Genomic DNA, 19,023 nt, shown 5'->3' on the forward strand with positions numbered 1-19,023 from the left:
TTAGGTTAGGGAATGTTACACTTTAACAATTCTCTGTGTGTGTGTATTAGATTTGAAATGTTTATTTTGGTATATGATCCAGAGATTTCACCCTCTGCATCCCTCTCACACTGTGCAGAAACCAAACAATGAAGCTCGTTCTTTTAAAGTCACAATCTCCGTAGTGTTATTTGCACCATAGCTTTGTAATAGAGGGAGATCAGTCTCCTAAACAGTCACCCCTTTTTTTTTTTGCACAGGCACCAAATGGGTTATTTTTCAATGAGAGGTACATTTGCAGAAGACTCTTTTGCCAGAAAATGCCTGTCTGTTAAAACAAGGGTTTTTTCCTATGAATAAGCAGCATTTGGAGGCAATGTTTACCAAGTCCAAGACGCGTTTTTTTAGAGAAAAACTGTATGATAGCAAATGCATATGGCTTTATTACTGTAAATTAAACTGCCATTTGGGTGAGTTATTGCAAATATGCAACCCAAAGGTAAAAGCTCATCTGGATGGATATGTATGTATGTATTTACACATCACGTTTTTGGTTCTTGTTTTGGCAATCTAGGCTGGACCGTTAATGTGGATATTTCCCACCCTGGCACTGGGATGTGTTCCCCCCTTGTGGCAACAGCACATATGGAATTTTACGAGTCTGCTCTGTCTCTTCACTAACGGGCTTCACCTTTTACCTCTAAGAGCTGAGGATCTTAATTTTAAATCCAGGGCTTACAGGTTCAGGTCTTGCAGGCAACCTAGCCAGAGGTGTTCTTACACGGACCCAAAACTAGTAACAGCAAAGCCAAGTAAAGAATCATGATTTTACCCATGCTGTACTTCTTCCACCTTTACTGGACACTAGTATCTCTTTCCAGTTTTTGTGATAATAGGTGAATCAAAATAATTCACAAAGAGAAATGTGCTTTTTCCCAGAGACAGTGGTGTATTTAAGTGTATTTTTATGGTAGATGAGGGTTTGGTGTGTCATCTTTGAAAATATGGGCAAATGGATTATTTCTTTGATCCAACAAAAACAGCCACAGAAAGAAAAGGATGCAAAACTCAGGGTGTTGCGAGTTCACTCTCAGAGCTAAGCTGTGGTCTCTCTGTTTTACTATTGCCAAGAATGCACGCCAAGTCATTGAGGTTGACCACGTTTTATTACCTCTGTTTTTGCTATTCTACCTTATTCCTGAGACAAGTGGGAAAATTGTGTCTGAAAACTGTCTTTAAACCCTGGACTTCTAGATTGTACATCTTTAATGAATACTGGATGTGTTCCACTACTGTGCGCTGCTGTCTGGGCCTCGGCTTATTAGATACTGTTTCAAAATCCATAATTATAACCAGGTTTGTGATGGGTCACATGCCTTTGTATACAAAAATTTCTGTCATCCCGCTAGAGCTGCTATTTCAGAGGAAATCAACTAATTCAAAACTAGCATTTGAATACTTTTAGCTTTACTTTTTTTGGCCTTCCCTACCCAAGGTGTGAAAAATGGCAATTTCTATATTTCTGGGAAATTAATTTTCAGGGTTGACTTTGGGCCAGTAACCTGAAGTGCTAACATAGTCCATATGTCTGACTAGTAAAGGTTGACTGAAAAGTATGAAAGTTCTAGTGAAAGTCCATTTTTCCTGCTCCTTTCAGTAAATTGCAGGATTCCATTATACTGACAATAACCCATGGTTATTCACATCTGAGCACTGATCCCCAGTGAAGCTGGGATGAAGGTAAAATGCATGGAATTTGTTCTCTATGGGTGCTGCTTTTCATGCGGAGCAAAAGCTCAGTATTTATATTTGCTCTCCCATGGCATTTGTCATCTTTCTGCCCCTCTCTTAAGACTATAATTCCCGCCTGATATTGTCTTTTTAAACTACCTCTCATTTTAATGCGTTTTGTGTTTTCTTAACATAAATGCTGTCATGCAGCTCTTCTACTTCCTTTATTGAGAAAACAGTAATACTCATATGATGGTGAAAAAAAATTGAGAGGGAGGGAGAGACAGAGAAAGGAAACAGAAATCATAACCAAAAAGTTCACACTGATTATTGAAATAGTCAGTGTTCCCTTGGGCTGTGGAGAAGGAAAAGGCGCTTTTACAGTGTCTTGGAATATTTCTCTTCTGTGCAATTCTGACTTTTCACCATGTATTCATGCTACGATGAGAGAGGGGAAGAAAAGAAAAAAGACTTGGAGGTTTTACAGTAAGTTTTTTTCGTTATCTTTCATAATGACACTTGTTAGTCACAAGACCCAGGGAATAATAATGTTCAAGTTTTTAAAACTATGTTTCTTGATACTCCTGTCTAAAACTATTTAACAAGCACATTATTTTAATACTAATGGTTTTGACTCCTCTGTGAAAATTTTGTAGCTTAAAATGTGCAGTGTCACAGTGACACTTAATGTGGAGTCATCACAATGTTTAGTACCATGTTATTACTAGTAGGAAATGTCTATGTATTTGTAGAAGGCTTCAAAAGTCGGTTTTCAGTGAGATATTTAAAGACAGAAAGGGAGACAAATAAAAACAGTGAAAGAATTCAGTGAATAGCTTCTGTACAGTCAGGAGGGACTCCATGCAAGTATGGAGCATTTCCCTGGACTAGAAACCCAAATCATAATCAGAGAGCTGCAATATTTTAAGAAATTCTGCCTATCAGAGTCTGCTTTTTTCTTTCTGAGCTGGCTTGGGTTCAAATTAAATTGAAATCAGTTGTAAGACTCATATTTATTTCTCTGGACTTTGGATCTGCTGAAGACAAGTCACTGGCAAAAGTTCTTTCAGATTTCAGAGCACATAAAGAGGCGATGCCGCGGCCGCGGCGGCTTCAGAGCTGAGCTGTGGGCAGTCGGCAGGGCAGAATCAGGCCTGGGGGTGGAGAGGGGAAAGATGCAGCAGCTTTCTCCTCCAAAGAAAGTTATTAGGTACTGTTTGAAAAATCGACTGTATTTCTCTACACTAGAAAATGCACCATAAATTTTTTGTTCAATATTAAGATACAAGTAGCAGTAAATTACTGAGCTCCCTTTACCAAAAGAAAAATACAAAAGCTTCCCCCTAGACTGCCAGATGACTACCTGAATTTGCAATTGTAGCACATTTCTCCTCTAAAACTGCTACGAATCTCTCGAATACAAGCAATAACTACATATGGACATGTTTAGCAAATCAGAAAAAAAAGATTGATTGCTGGGAAATGTTTTGTTTCCAATTATTTCCTCTGTAAAAGCTAGAATTCCAGATAAACAGAGCAACAAAATCCCACTGGTTTGCAAGTATACACTGCTTTAGAAATGCTATTAAAACTCACCTAGCAGAGAAAACTGAAAACAAAAATCTTTTCGTATTGATATGCTTTAGGGTTAGATTTAAGCGTTTTGGGGTAGAGTGCCATTGTGAGTAAAATATTTAGTGCTGCTTTCATCACAACTCTGCATTTTAGCTTTATTTTTTTATTCTCTATCCTATTAAATGAACTTGAGTTTTCATACTGACAGTATACAAGACTTGTTTCTCCTGTCCAGTATATATAACACTTGCTAAATCAGCTCCTGACGGACCAGCTAATTTTAACGGGAGACACGAAGAGATACACCATTACTTATTATTTCTAATGTGTTTCTTAATATGAAACTTGTCATTTTCAGCTGTGATGCTGAGTCAGCAGTAGGTTTATTTCCAGAATTACTAAAACAACTTTCCTCCCAGAGTAGCAAGGGACCCATGATTCACTGGTAGAGAGCAGCGAAACAGAAAGAGGCCTTTTTCCATCTTTTAATATTAAAAAATAAACTAGTAAGAGTTCATAAAACAGTCCTGGGGAACTTCTGAGAGACGAAAAAGTGGCAACAGATCTCGTATTTCACAGATTGAACACAACCTTATTTAATTTGGGTTGCATCTTAATTATACATCTTACGTTATTTTACACATGCTGCAAAACAAGATTTAGAGGGATCACTTTTTATTTGCCTATACCTACTTCACATATGTCAGAATCAATCACTTTTTTGGACAGATGTTTTCTTACTCATATGCCACAGTGAAGTGACATTTTGTACATGTAAACTTTCTTTTGGTTCACAGCATTTAATGACTGCCCTTTCCCATCCCCAAGTTTTTGGAAACATCCAAATTCTAAGTCCCAGATTCAGAGATTTAGAGAGGGCTGTTTTAAAAAATACTAGACCACATTTAATTCAAATGGGAACTTTTTTTACTTAGGATATTTTTTCAGGGAGGGGTGGGTGTTCTTCCTTTTCTGCAAATTAAATATCTTTATTTCCATCATCATCAACACTATTTTAATAAAGAGCAGAGGAATGCATGTTACTCCTCAGCTAATAAATCAGCACAAGAGTTTTTCTAAGATAGTTATATATTGATAAGCTGTAGTGCAGACTTGAACAAGTATAAGCACATATGCACATAGATTGTATGTACAAAAGCCCCAAATTTGTAAGTTGTCGTAAGAAAGGACTGTTTTTTTTCTACTGTCATGATTCTCAGCTAAGAGTAACCACAGCACCTTTTCTGGGCACCTCAAACCCTTTCTGAACCCAGGAAAAAGCTGTAACAAGAAGCTCTCCCTTAAAGGGAATATAATCGTGTGGAACAGCATCTCCACCAGCAACTTTTCATAGACAAATTGCTATTGCAAGCCAGTAGAAGGTCATAGAAGACTACCTTTGCTAATGCTTTTAGGTATCGCCAGCATCTCTCACAAATGATTCCCAAATTGCACTGATGGATTAGCTTCTCCTTACCCTGTGTCCATCTTAACATTATCGGAGCTCTGTGACATCTGAGGCATGGCACACTGAGAGCACATGCTGTCCTTGCGCTAGGGATGGAGTGAGAGGCTCAGACTTCATGGCTTCAGCCATTCCTCTCAGATCGCACACAATTCATGCCTGTGAAACTCCAGAGAGGCAGCTGCTGTCAGGGCTGCCCTGTTCAGGATGGACACGAAGCCCTTCAGCCATGTGGAGCATGTGCAAGACACATACGATCCTTGCCGTGCTCTCCTCCAGCGCTCTCTCTGCTTGGAGGATGCAACTGGAGACAGAAGCAGCTGATGCTAGAGGAGAGAAAACCCACCGATGAATGCCAAGCTTCACAGCACCCTCTTCTTTGCCATCCCTTCCCACTAGCTCCTCGCAGCTTGTTCCTCTGCTTGTGCTCCAAGTGTTCCTGAACATGCAAAGAGGGCTCTCACAAAATACAGTAAACATTTACAGTAAGTACCCTTCCGTCCTGGCAGATACAGACTTACTAACAATCAAAACTGTTTTTTTAAACTTTTCCATTGGCAGATATGAAAACGCTAGACTTCAGGAGACGAAACATAACAGTTGTTCAAGCACCCCCTTTATCTGTGCTGTTGCCCCTTACTGCCTCTGTGCTCCCTGTTCTCCAGTGACCCCTGATGAATACCTCTCCAGCTGAAGGTCTGGGGTCCCATACAAAAATGGTTTCAAGCAATTTGCCCAAGCTGCCCTCTGGCTTTTCTTAGCCCCTTTCACCAGGGCTTTGTCATGACTTTCCATAGCCACACTTAGCTGGAATATTTCCACATTTAGTAGCCAGACCTTCACAATCAGAAAAGACCTTCAGACATCTCTTCACATCCAGAATAAAATGCAGCACCAAATTTGGACTCAGCCATCCCTCAGAAACAACACACCAGATTTTTCTTATCCTCAAAATCACTTTATAGAATTAAGTCCATCCCCTAACCACTGTAGAAAAGAGGAGCAACTGTAACGCATCTTGAATATTAGGGAGCTGTCAGAGCAAAGGAGGGGACATCTATCTTCAAAGATGTTCTTTGTAGAGTGTTTCTGCATTACCCATCCAAAGCAGCGTCACTGGGGCACCTTCACTAGGGAAGGATATTTTCTACGCTCATATTAACAAACTGCTGGAGTCAGGATAATCTGTAGCCCTCGTGTTTATGCAGGAAAAGTTAAAAATGATGGAGTAATCAAGCATGGGGTTTGATCTATAATTTGAGCAAACATTTCAAACTACCTTCCTTAATTGGGACTTGGCCTCATGTTAATTGGTTTAAGGTAAGTGACCCTATTGAGAAGCACACATTGCTAATGCACAGAAGACAGTGGGGTTGCAGGCAGGCAGGGTATAGTAGCTTAAGAAATTATTAACCACTGACTGATTGCTTTTATTGGCTAGCCACGTGGGGAAGATGGCCATCACGCCGCACGCTCTCCTCTATGGCTATTTATGTCAGATATAAATTACTCAGTGCTAATGTACACTGCCCACGCCAAGGAAAGCAACAGCTCAGACACAATTTTGTTCATGTGACTAATTTGAATTCGTAATCAGTGCTTCTTCTTTGCCTTTTTTTTTTTTTAATGGGTGATGTTAATGTCTCCTCCTCACCGTTGCAGAGTAAGGATTCAATTTTGGTTTTGTCACAAGCCTCTTATGTGATGTAGCCTGCCATAGTTTTATTTGTACAAATATGCTTTCTTACTCCAATTTTATGTTTTATTTTTTGAGCTTATAAGATTTAGTGGTAGGACAGGGGTTTACTGTGCATACGCATAAAGTGTTCGGGGTTGTAATGCATACTATTATAAGCTGAATAAAAATCTATCTCTGTACCCATTCCTTGCATGTTTATCAACTGCATGTTTTGCACAGAGAGTTTTATGTTATACATTCACACAGTGTTCTCCTCTGTCACTTTCGCATTCTGACAGTCCATTGTTTACACACTTAAACAATACATTAGTAGAGGTTCAGAAAGAAAACAGTTAGACATTCACTGTTATCTCAGGATATTGTGTTCAATAGTGCCTCTAGTGCACTGGGGTCCCTAATCAATGTAAATATTGTTTAAGATGAACATTACAGTGGGCATACCATGGAGCCAGACCACCAGCAGAGCATTAAACAAGGACAGATGTGAATGCCAGGATAAAAATGAAGACATTCCTGAAGTGTAAGTATGTTACTTATATCTGTTTATAGGAAATGATCATGAAAAAGAAAAAAAAAAAAACCCAACCCAAACCAAAAACTTCTGGGAAATAAGAATGCCAAATAAAGTCATTATGTTGAGATACTGCAGTTGTATGTTTGCTAAAATAGCTAACTGAAAGTGCATAATATTCTGGTATCTTGAATAATTAAGATCTTATAAACTTAATCCTGTATGAAAGTTGTTAATAGCTTTACAAAGGTTTAATCACTTTGGTGGTTATCTGCACAGGAGCAAAATGCACGTTTTTATTTTATACACATGTGTTTCTCTCAGAGGTAGTATCTTTTATAAGACTGGAGGATCTAATTAGGATAACAGACAAATAGAATTACACTGTCTTGCAAGTCATTCAAGGAGAAGCAGTGAGAGAGATAAACCTCTTCTAGTTCTAATAATTTATAAAGATAATCTGATTCCTTCTTCTTGCTTAGTGGACTCACGTTGATTAATTCACTAGGTGCCAATTTCCATGAGCAACCATACAGCATGTTTCCTACTGACATTTAAACACCAGTTTGTTCCTTGCTGGCTTTGTAGTCAGGGTGCTTTCTACACTGCCCTGTTTTGAAGATTATTCGTGACATTTGCAAGGGATTTGGAGCCCACATCACACTGACTATTCATGGTACTTGTACACATAGTGCCTGGGCATATTGCAAGGGCAGGGGAGGTGGTGGTGCCTGCTGCTCCAGAGCTGGCAATGGCACAGGCTGACTCGTGTGGGGCAAGCAGGGGCAGGAGTCCCCTCTGGGGTGGGTAAGCAGGATGGGCATCTCTCCTGGGATAGGCAGACAAGGTTGGGGATTCCCTCTGGAGGAGAGCAGGGCCAGGGAGGGAAGTCCCCCAGGAGAAGTGGGGAGGGGAGGCATGTTGACTGATGGTTTGGATTGGAAATAGGACTGCCATTCTTTCTCAGGGGTGCCAAGGAGGATGCAGCCTTCTCCATTTGCTATGGAGAACAGGATCTCAGATGTTCTCACATGACTGAGATGTATTTTCAAAGTGTTCAGTCCTCAACAGCACCCAGAGCTGGAAGGTCTCAGCCCCTAACTGGCCACTGAGACATGAAACATCTGCTACGTGGGAGTCTCTTAAAAGTCCTTGGCCCAAAAGCTGTGGCTTTCATCTATATATCTGTGAATTCAACAGATGAAATTAAAACAAGCCACAATGTTTGATAGCTGGATGGATATCAGGTTGTCATTACTGCAGGGTTCTTGGTAGGAGTCTGATTTAGCTTCAATATTGATTTCTCAAATAGTGATGGCAGAGAATCTGTTGGAACTAACATATTGGATTACTGTCTAAGCCAACAATGATTTAGGACTGAGTTGATTAAACAATATGGTTTGGGATAGGTCAGCAGACTTTATTGTTCATTGTTTTTCATTTTGTAGTAAAATCAACTACGACAGCAGTCTTCTAGAACGTGATTAGCACAAACACTATTGTTGTTTGACATGGTACATCAGATATAATGATTTCCATCCCAGATCTACAGCTTTGCTTTTTTACATTCTTGATTGCATAATTGAAAGCAGCAGCTTTATCTTTCTTCTACCTTTGTTGGAAGTCATTCAATAAATAGTACCAATTACATTACAGCTTAGAGTCTGATGTAAAAGGCACTGCATTTCACTAGCTCTTGCCAATGCAATAATACTCTGTACTGAACCAAGGCATTACATTTACTTTTAAGAAAACAACTGGAAGTATGCAGAGTGCGTGTCAATATTGAAAGCGCTATGTAGGCTGCAGAAAAATCACTTAATGCCTGAGTTATCCTGTATTCTGTATCACCCTGCTGGGTGGTTGTTCATGTCAAGTATAGGGTTTAATATTAAGAGCAGTCACTGTACTAAAAGGAAAAATATGTTTACCGCTTTCAGAATGTATTTTGCATTTGCTCAAAAACCTACTCCTACTAACGTGGGTTGTTTTGCCAAAATTCAGGGAAAGTAGGACTGAACCCTGAAAATGACTCACTGTCAGAAAAATACACCCCTTTCCTGAAAAACACATACTTATGATTGACCATATGCATGTGAATATTTCCATGACTACAGAGGATATTGATTGGTCCCTGTGGGACTACTCGTGTATAAATGCTTGAAGGATCAAGTTCTAATTTTGCTCAATATCAGACCTAACTGCTGTAGATACTATTGACAAAAACTGGAGGTTGTCTCCTAGTTGGGGTAGCTGAGGATGTTCTATGAATTTTTTTCATTAGGTGATTTATTACACGTCCACTTTTTTAGAACAGTCCAAATACAGTCAGTAACTATTTATACAATTAAATTTAGCAAGTATGAAAAATGTGTTATGCTGCCAGTTTGGAACATATTCCTAATAGCTAATTTTATATATGATAGACCACGAGGAAGCTGTCATCAGAATAATACTGTGACTTTTTATACATTCTCTACATTTCTTTTTACTTAATAGACTGTTTAATAACACTGTAGTCAAAACCGAACAATAGAGATTAATGATTGGATGTAAGAATACTTCAAGGTAAAAATTAAACATACATAACATTCCACCTAGTGATACACTACGGAAAGCTCTCAGGCATGTAAAGAAGAGTTTAAGAACCGCTTTAGAAAATCAATGCAGAGAGAGAACATGCAAAGGGTGTGTGCTGTGAAGTGTAGTACCACGCAAGTTTTTCCTTTTTATGGGAAAGGTACTACAAAGAACATGACAAAAAACAACAACAATAAAACAAACAATAAAAAAATAACACCAAAAAAAGGGCACGCAAAAAAAAAAAAACCCAGAACTTTCAAAACTGTCATTTCAAGGAACTCCTTAGAGAGATCAAAAAGTGACCTAACCATAAAATACTAAATTGTGTGAGCGGGAGATACATCTTACTTATTTTTTTCTCAGTTATTCTTGCAAGTGAAGATTTCTGTGTTGTATACACGGCACAAAACAGCAATGTCATATTTTTCCTTAATGCTCTTGATTTACTGGGCTCATAAAATATAAGACCAGAAGTTATTCTTGATAGGGACTCATTCTACCACTAACACATGCAGGCTGTTTTTTGCCTTAATGCGAGACAACCTCACTTGGTCTATTTGTAAACTAGTAGAAATGTTGCCTACAGAAGGGAGAAATAATTGTGTAAGAGTTTTGCAGCATCGGTTGCTAGATTAACAGCTCTCAGGTTGCATTTGTTGTTTCAGCATGATCCCTTGAAAACACATTCAGAAGGTAAGAACGAGGAACCAGAGAAAGCCCATTCCAAAAGCATCCCTGTGCACGTGGGAGGACAAATCCAGCTCCCGCACAAGTGTCGTTGCTGCTGTTGGCAGCATCAGCCAAAGCTTGATTTGTCCTCTATGGCCAACAGCTCCAGCTCAGCGGGCATCAGCATGCGGGTACAGCTCTGCTTCCCCGGTCCCTCCCCACCAGGACGCACCAACCCAGCAGCCACTGCCTGTGTCCTGCACCAGCCTTCCTCACCCAGCACTGCCCAAAGATGCTCCCTGCCTTCCACAGGCACCCTGACAAATAGCCAAGAAAATCTCTTTCTCTTGAATCAACAGTGAAAAGCCATTGAGCTCCAGGGGGATGGAAGCGGCTCTGATTGTGGCGTTTGGCTTTGCAGCCACTTCCAGTAGGCAGCACAGGTCCTCTGGCAGCAGGAGCCAGCTGATACACTAAACCACGCTAAAGTAGTGTTTAGAGAAATAGTAATTACTAACATCCTCTCTCAGTCAAGCCGACACTAACCAGGCCTACTGCTAGGTGTGTGTATATACATACTCACGCTCAATAGATAAATAGATATGTGCATATACCCCAGGAAAAATATCTCTCTGTAAGGTGACGAGGTCTTACTTTAAATCAAGTACTTGACACTAATAAAAACAATGCATTTGGCCATAAGATCCCGGAGTACTGACTGGCTACGAGGCGAGTCAGTATTCAGCAGGCCTTTGCTTTCTGCACTCTCTGGGTTTTTTTTCTATATCACAAGTATCCTTTGCATCTTCCCAGACGTTTGTAAACAGACTGTTAAAAATGTAAGCTTATTGTATTGTTTGCTTAATATGAATATAACCAAAGGGAATACAGTGGAAATTTGGCAGGAATTGCACGTGTTCACTTTCTGTCATTTTAAAATGACCCAAAATGCTGACAATTTTACTTTAAAACTATCTGTCATTACTTCCTCCACTCTCAAAAGGGAATTTACTATGCAAACTGTTTTATCTGATATTTTTTAAAGAATTGCAAGTGGGAGGTAAAAATTGTCAAAGGTATCCACATGGCTTGGGAGATTACCAAACTGATTTTTTGTAGAGAGGCAAAGGCTCATTAACTATTTAGATGTTTTGAAAATTTTATCTAATGCTCTTACCAATAAATTTCCCTATGATTTTGAAAGACAGTCAAATCAGCAGCAAGTAATTCACCATCTCTTAATAGTAGGCAAATGTTAATCTATAATAAATACATGTGTATATAACAAAATACCATCTGACAATTTGATGATGTAATCAAATAGTAATTAGGGGAAAAACATCTTACTAGGCCATTTTAGTGCCTGCAGCTATTTGTTGTTATTCTTATTAGTAGAAGAATCAAGTACTGGCAGTTAATATAAACCATGTGCAAACAAATTGTTGATAGCTACCTTAGAGATACCATCAACAGACTTGTGTATCTAGAATTTGTTTCTGGCAGCATTTGTTAGAATATTGATTTCTGTAGAGGAAGAACTGTGAATGATTCTACAGAGACAGAATTAATTTAAAAAACACATCTGACAGAGAATATCTTGTTTTCTGTGAACCTGATTTTGCTCTCACTCAATATTCAATCCCAAAAGATGTCAAACAGCCAATCTCCATTTCAACAAAATACTTAAATTCAGATTTCGCTTTAACCCTATCAGTTTTACTGAAACCGTGCATTTACCAATGTCCAGAGAAACTTCAGCAGAGCTAGAGGTTAAAAGTGAAGAAATCAGCATTCACTGCAATTTGCTGAGAGCAGGGTATGAGCCCTGCTTTATAATTAGCAACTGAGTTAATTCCAGTCAAAAAGAACTAGGGAGCAGTATTTTTCTCCTGTCTTTCTTTGGATGTTTCTCTGTTTCCAGTAACATTTTTAGGACCTATTCCTGCAAATATTTTTCTACATGAGTAATTCAACTCCTCTGATAAATACTATTGAATTCACTAGGGGTAGATTCAAAAGCAAATTTACTTATCTGGGCAAACGCATGCAAGACAGGGCTGTTAGGCAGCTCCCCATGACAGTAGAGAAAAGAAAAATATGCCTGTGGGACTAAGGCCTGGAGGATTGGGCCCATAGCCAGTGACATTATAATATTTTTTTTTAATAATGAGGAAAACCCACGCATGAGTGAAACCATATGGAAAACTGAGTTAAGGTGAGTAGGTTTTAAATAATGCTTATTTATCATTTTGAAAGAAGAAAAAAAATCCTGTTCCTGCCTATTGCATTTTATACTTTAAATGTAGGGACTGATTCTTTGGCCAAAATTCCTCTCCTTGTCAGGGGGAAAATTATCTGCTTAGATTGCTGCAGGATCAGGCCCTGAAAAGTCGTTACAAGCTTATTGGCAAAGCTTGCTCACTTCCACCTCACTCTGGGTTTCTGTTTTTCCTATCCCTGCACAGGAAGAAAATGAAAAGTTAAGCTAAAATACATTAACTAATATCAGTTTATTAATTGGAGAATTCAACTTATCCTTTTTGCTGTTCATCTGAAATTAATTAAGTGTGTAGAATTACAAGGTGGGTGTACCACAGGCAGCAGTCCAGGCTCAAGTTAATCAAAAGAGCACATGTTGAATGCATAAAATTTAGTTAAGGTTAATCCAGTGAAGATGATCCCTCGCTGGTCCTAATTACTCTAGGTGATAGATTGTGGAATGAGAAAATAGGAAGGAAAGGAAATTTTGTCCTGCTGGTCTACCAGGATTTTCTAATTAAATTTAGTAGGCTATGCACAGGAGCAAATAGTTTCAATTTAAAGAGAAGACCACACTCCAAGGGTGCTTGTCCAAAATGAATGTAAGGAACATTGAACTAATATAGTTAGGTATCATACCTTAAAAATAGTAAAGTTAAAGCTGGTTGTTGTGCCTTTACGAGTTTTCATGCTGTTGGGAGCACTGCATTGCTCTGAGTGCTTCAGACTTAACGGAAATGTTTTGTTGGGATTATGATGTTACTATTTAGCTCTTGATAAAAGACAATGATGCATTAAAACAGGCCTAGTCTGCTACTTCATTACCTTCACCTGAGGACCAAATAGCAGTAGGACAGAGCTAATTTGTCATAGGAATATATTGGTGTTGTATTAGCTAAAGCCTTTTCATTTAATCTTCTTTATTACATCAATCCCAAAGAAAACAAAGGTGTTTCTAGGACCTTTTGATTTCATGTTCTCTGTTCATTACCTTATTAAGTTACTTTTTCTCCACACTTGTCCTTTGTTTCAGCTTTCAGGGAAGCTTATGAAAAGCTTTCATTTTCTCCAGGCATATGCATATAAAAGTTGTCAAATAATTTGCCCTATTTTTCAGGTTGGTGATATATCTCTGCTCAAGTGGAGGTATCTGTTTCTGATTTATTAACATTTGATCCCCTAGTTTCCTGCCATTGATCAAAACTAATACTCGGCTCAGCTGATGAGTTTTATATGAAACCTGATATTGCAGGAAGAGAGAAAAGTTAGTACCATTTTTAATATTTTTCTATTTCAAGTTTTCCAGGACCACAACATGCACACAAAACACCTAACAATATTGGGCAGTATGTATTTTTAAACATGTTTCCCTGGGATAAAATTTTTTGGAAGTAAAACAAGTATTTATCAATAGAACAGATGTTTGTTCGGTGTCATTCACATCCTGTAAACTGTATATACATTTACACCCTACCGCCAAAACATGGTTTCACCCTACTACTGACCGTCTGTCTGCCATTCAATCTCTAGTTAAGTCACGGTCAATAAGGTCAACTCTTTGGCAACATCTGTATTTGATCAGTTCACACAAAATAGGAGCCTTCCTAATGCCTGACTACCCTGAAGTATTTTAAGAGGCAGCGTATTACAATAGTTGATTCACCGCTGCTGCAGACTGCACTTGGAAGATTTTGCCTCCTCTGAGGAACTGAAATGTGAAGATTAAAATCCTTTCTAGCAAAATAAATCTCTGACATGAGCAGGTTTAGCACTAGCGTAGTTTCTAGACTGACAAAAAGCGTTCAGCAGTTTCTCTCCCTGAGTCCCTGGTCCCTCGGTGTAGGGATTTGGGTTTGTGATAGATTTTAACCCTGTTCTGCACATGGATTATGTTTAAAGTGTGTTTAAGATGTTGCAAAGATGAGAAATAAAGTCAGAAGAAAAAACTATCTGCAATTTTACTTCAAAAACCAGCAGCCAGTGTAATGCAGCCAATTGTTTCTTGGTGCTTCCATGCTCAGCACGGGCAGAACTCTCAGGAAGTGAGTGTCCTTTCCTCCAGATGGGCGAATGCAAATTCTTCTCTCAAAGAAAGCAAAATATTCTGGGTGTAATCCTGGCCCTGCTGAAGGTGATGGAACACACACTGGCGAAACTGAGAGAGGCAGGATGTAGCCTGATGTTACCACTGCATTATTTCATTGGCATTGGGAGCTATCTTAAAGTGCAAGGTTAGAGATTTGATTCTAAGTGCAGTCGGACTGGTGCCACTTTATTGATGTTCCTGGCTTTAGGGAAAATGAGAATAAAACCTGGCCTCTGGGAATGGGACCATGGGACATGTTCTTTTTTTTCGTATTTGCTTTCAGAACAGAACATTTGACTCGGGAAAAGCAGAAAATCAAAACCAGTGGCCTCTGATGCCCTTATGTTTTGGCATGGCAAGATTTGGGGCTGACTACAGATAATCATACATAGATAAATAATGCCACCAGTGCTCTGATTATACTGGTGGTCTTCCTGGTTATGTTCAACACCGAGGAAAGCCTGAACGCTGAAATGTTTTCTCTCTGCTGGGTGCTGGCAAAACTTGGAGGGGGGCAGCAAGAGCACAACAGCATCCCACCAGCAGCCGTGAGGTTTAGAAGGGATCGGTCCTTAAATTGGGACTGGGCTGAGCAGTGCCATTGGCAAGGGGTCCCTGGGAGCTTTCTGGGACTCATCTAATGAAAGGATTTTTTTTTAAAAGATGTTTATGATGGGAGTTTTGTTCACAAAAGATGGTGTTAAGAAAATAATGGGTTTGTTTGCTTTTTTCAAAAACAACCCCTTTGTTTACTTTCTGTCATGCTGAATATTCAGTGGAAATATTTGACTGGAACAGTTGGGATAAAATTTGAAAGCACCTTGAAGCAGTGAAATTGATGAATTATCTGAGTCTGGTTTCTGCTGTCAGGAGCCCTGGAAACCTCAGAGGAAGCTTGCCCTGGGTGCATTTGTTTTGTTTGGGGACTGTTCACAAACAGTGAACTCAAAACTGTACTAAATATTGGGGATGAAGGAACTGCTGATTTGAGCTGCTGGCACATAGAAAATGCAGCAGAAAGTGTAGCTGAGGTCTTATCCCTCTCTTTAGTACTACTTGTATAACCCTGGTAGAATTTTCTAATAATTATTACGGTGTGTTAAATATACCTTAGGTTTCCCCACCCTATTGTTTTGTTCTGTAAAGCTGCCTTAATGGTTCTGTTTTAAGAATACAATATTACATCTGTTCTGAATTTCTTTACTAGGAGTCACTGGGACATCACTCTACCATGCCCATAAGTTTCAGTAGCACATTTTGATCCTTTAAAAGATGAGGGAGAAGTAGCCTGAGATCCTCTTCTGATTAGTTAGAAAAAAAAAAAAAAAAACAAAGGCTTACAAATATTTCAGGATTGTCTTGTCAGAGTAAAAGAAATACAGTTTTCTTGACTTTGGCGATGGACTATTACTGAAATACAAATAATAAATTAAATCAGAATTGTAATGAAAACTGTGGGAGAAAGCCTTATGACAAATTAGCTGCAGTCAAGGCAACTGCCATCAAAGCCAACACCAACCTAAATTTTCACTTCACTAAAACTTGTGCCCAGTTCTGGTCAGGTTCAGTTGGTTGCTGTCTCTGCAACTGATTGCTGCACAGTCTCCAAGCCTCAGGGGACACCACCTCCGAGTTGGGAATGTGTGGAAACCAAATGACACATCACACAAGAGATTTCCTTTACAACATATCCCAAAATCAGTAGTCTAAGAAAATAAGGCGCTTTTCACTGTATAAAATTCATTGAAGTATTGACAGATTGGCTTCTGAGATCTCTTTCTTCAAGTACTTACAATTGGGCCTGAATAATTGGTTAAAAAATTACTCTAAAAGTGAGAAATGCTGAAGAGATACTAATGGAGGCTGGGAAACAGACAAACTGACAGTTCATGTCACACAGAGGATATTTCCTGGGTTTTCTTGAACCTTTTCAATAAAGCAGAGAGGGAGAAAAATGTTTCTGGATAATTTTAATAACAAAGAAGTCACAGACATACTACAACCCTGTTTCCAGAGTCCTTATTTCCATACATCTGAAGGAGCTGGAAGCATCAATGAAAACAGAGGTAATAAATGTGGAAGTGAAGTGATTAAAAATATAGAGCTGGAAAATAACAGTGACATTCATGGGAAAATGTAACCCAGTACACCCAGGGAAATGTAATTTGAAACACAGACATCCAAAGGGAGAGAGAATCCTAGAAAGCAGCAATGCTGAAGGAGACCTCAGGGTCAAATTAGACATGAATTTGCAATACGATCTAACAGCATGACCAGCCAGTGCAGTTGTGCTGTGCAGAGGGAGACGTATCTGGGAACGTGAAGGTCGTCCTCCTTCCCGACGTGGCTCTGACCGCACAGGAGCTGGGTCTCTGGCCACTGGGAAGGAATTGAAAACTGGGGAGAGCTAAGAAAGGAGGAGAGAGTGGACTGACACAGAGCGTCTATGGGCAGAAATGCAATAAAAACACCCACTCAGCACTTTCCTAAGGCTTCAGGTGCAGAGTAAGTACCTTTGCATTGGATCTGAAACACCTGGGGTGACTGCAGTTTGCCTTCTCCCCATGCTCAAAACTGCCTCCGTGTGCATGACTTAGAGAGTCAGCAGCTTTGGATCTTGGTGCCCTCAGCTGGCCACTCACCCTGGCTGGGAGCCTGCAGACCCCCATTCTGTGGGAAGGCTCGGCAGGGACCCACAGAAGCTGGCCCTGACAAAGCAAAGGTGCAAATCACAGCTTGGTGGTGCTTGCAGACCGGTGGGAGGAGGTGCTTCTGCTCTCCTTGCTGAGGATGCGCTCCTGGGCTGAGCAGTCACCAGGAGGATGTAGACCATATACTGCTTAGCCAGAGGGAGAGGAGATCTCCTACCACTCAGGACCATCAGGCTGGGCTGAAGGCATAAGCTGCCTGGTGCACACCTTCTGCACCAGCATTGCCCCAGCAGAGGCAGCAGGAGCCAGGAGCAGTGAGGGACTGTGTGAGCCTGGCCCACATGCCATGGCTGAAATGCATTTCACATTGACAATCTGGTCATGGGGAGCAGAAACCAAAATTTGAGACTGCTCCCTTCCACGGTCCCCCAATAATTGTTCCATGAATAAACAAGGGGAAAAAAGGTTTAGATTCCTGAGTGAGCGTGCAAGCCTGTACCTCTCAGGACAACTGCATCTAAAACAGCTGATCAGTTTGCAGCTGTTGATAAACTTTTGGAGCCATATTCTCTAGTCTGGTTGAGCGACTCTGGTGAAAAGCAAGTGCACTGGGAAAACGTGCATGGAGAACTGTCACCTCATGCATGGTGAACTACCATCTCCATGCTTCCCTTACCGTGTGTCTCTCCAGACACCACGTTGCTCTCCTAGAAGAACTTAGAGAACCCTCTGACCACAATTGCTTTTCCCATATTGCTCCAGCAGTGGCAACGTAATGCCTTGTCACATTGCCTTCCTGCAGACAGGCTGCCCTGGCCAAGGAGAGGGACAGCACGTGTTCCCTAGGACCCACAAAGCTGCCTCGAGAGCTCGGTGGAGCAGCGGGTCTCTGTCGCAAGGGCCAGACACAGGTCTTAGCATCGTGCATGGGGAAGAAAGCAGTTCTCAAACACATGTGGGGTTTTTGTGTTACTGCAAGTTTTCAAATTTCTGTTTTTCAAAATCATTCCATCAAAGAACCTAAAATAGAGTAAAACTTCTCAGTATTTTTAGTCAGGTTTTGCTTCTTGCTTTCTGGTGTCTTTATCAGTAGCAGACATTTGGCTATTATGCAGAAAAAAATTTGAAATTCAACTGGGAATACTGGCTGCTAACTAAAGGCCATGTATGAAATTGCAAATGACAGTTTGTAAGGTCAAAAATCCTTTTCTTCAGTATGACTACAGAGCTCTGAAATACGTTTGGAAATGTTCAATATAAATTTCTAATACTATCAAAATCTTTCCATATAGATGAGTGGATGATGTTTGCATATATGGAAGCATAAAGAATATCTATCAGAAACCACTGAGGTTAATCGGATTCCAAAGGAGGCTACATATTTTAGGTCACCGAGGTCTGGTGAGAAGAGTTATTGTAAGTTGGCTTTCATTTTATTGCTGTTACTAAGAAAAAAGTTAACAGTTTGAAGCCAAGCTGCAGCATAAAAAGTTTTTTTATGTGCAGCCAAGTTATTAAGGTGGTGAAGTAATATTTTGTCCAGTAGATGGCCAATTATCTGTTAGCACAAACTGAAAATAAGTTAGAAAAATCTTTGCCTTGCTTTGCCTTCCCTTCCCTTCCCTCCCCTCCTCTTCCCAAATAATGTTTTGTGCCAGGTCCTTCATCCAACAAAATGCATTCATGTACAACCCTGGGTGTGACCAACAGCATAATTTGGCAAAAGCTCTGTAAATTACAGCTATTTCTCCACTTACTCCATCTTCCTCCAAGCTTAAGAAAAAGTTAATTAGGTGATTGTGCATCAAATTCAGT

At 39.9% G+C, this 19,023-nt stretch overlaps 1 long non-coding RNA gene across 3 annotated transcripts in view; it reads left to right on the forward strand.

Annotated features, from left to right (window-relative positions):
• LOC308072035 overlaps window positions 1–19,023 on the forward strand; it is a 120,474-nt gene that overhangs the window by 85,722 nt on the left and 15,729 nt on the right. For all 3 annotated transcript variants that reach the window (XR_013931461.1, XR_013931462.1, XR_013931463.1), the window contains one exon: window positions 1–6,969. This exon is cut by the window's left edge and continues 23,544 nt beyond it. This is a non-coding gene — a long non-coding RNA (uncharacterized lncRNA). The remainder of the gene's footprint in view (window positions 6,970–19,023) is intronic.

The sequence above is a fragment of the Falco punctatus genome (assembly GCF_963210335.1).
Source record: "Falco punctatus genome assembly, chromosome: 12".
Classification (NCBI taxonomy): Eukaryota; Metazoa; Chordata; class Aves; order Falconiformes; family Falconidae; genus Falco; species Falco punctatus.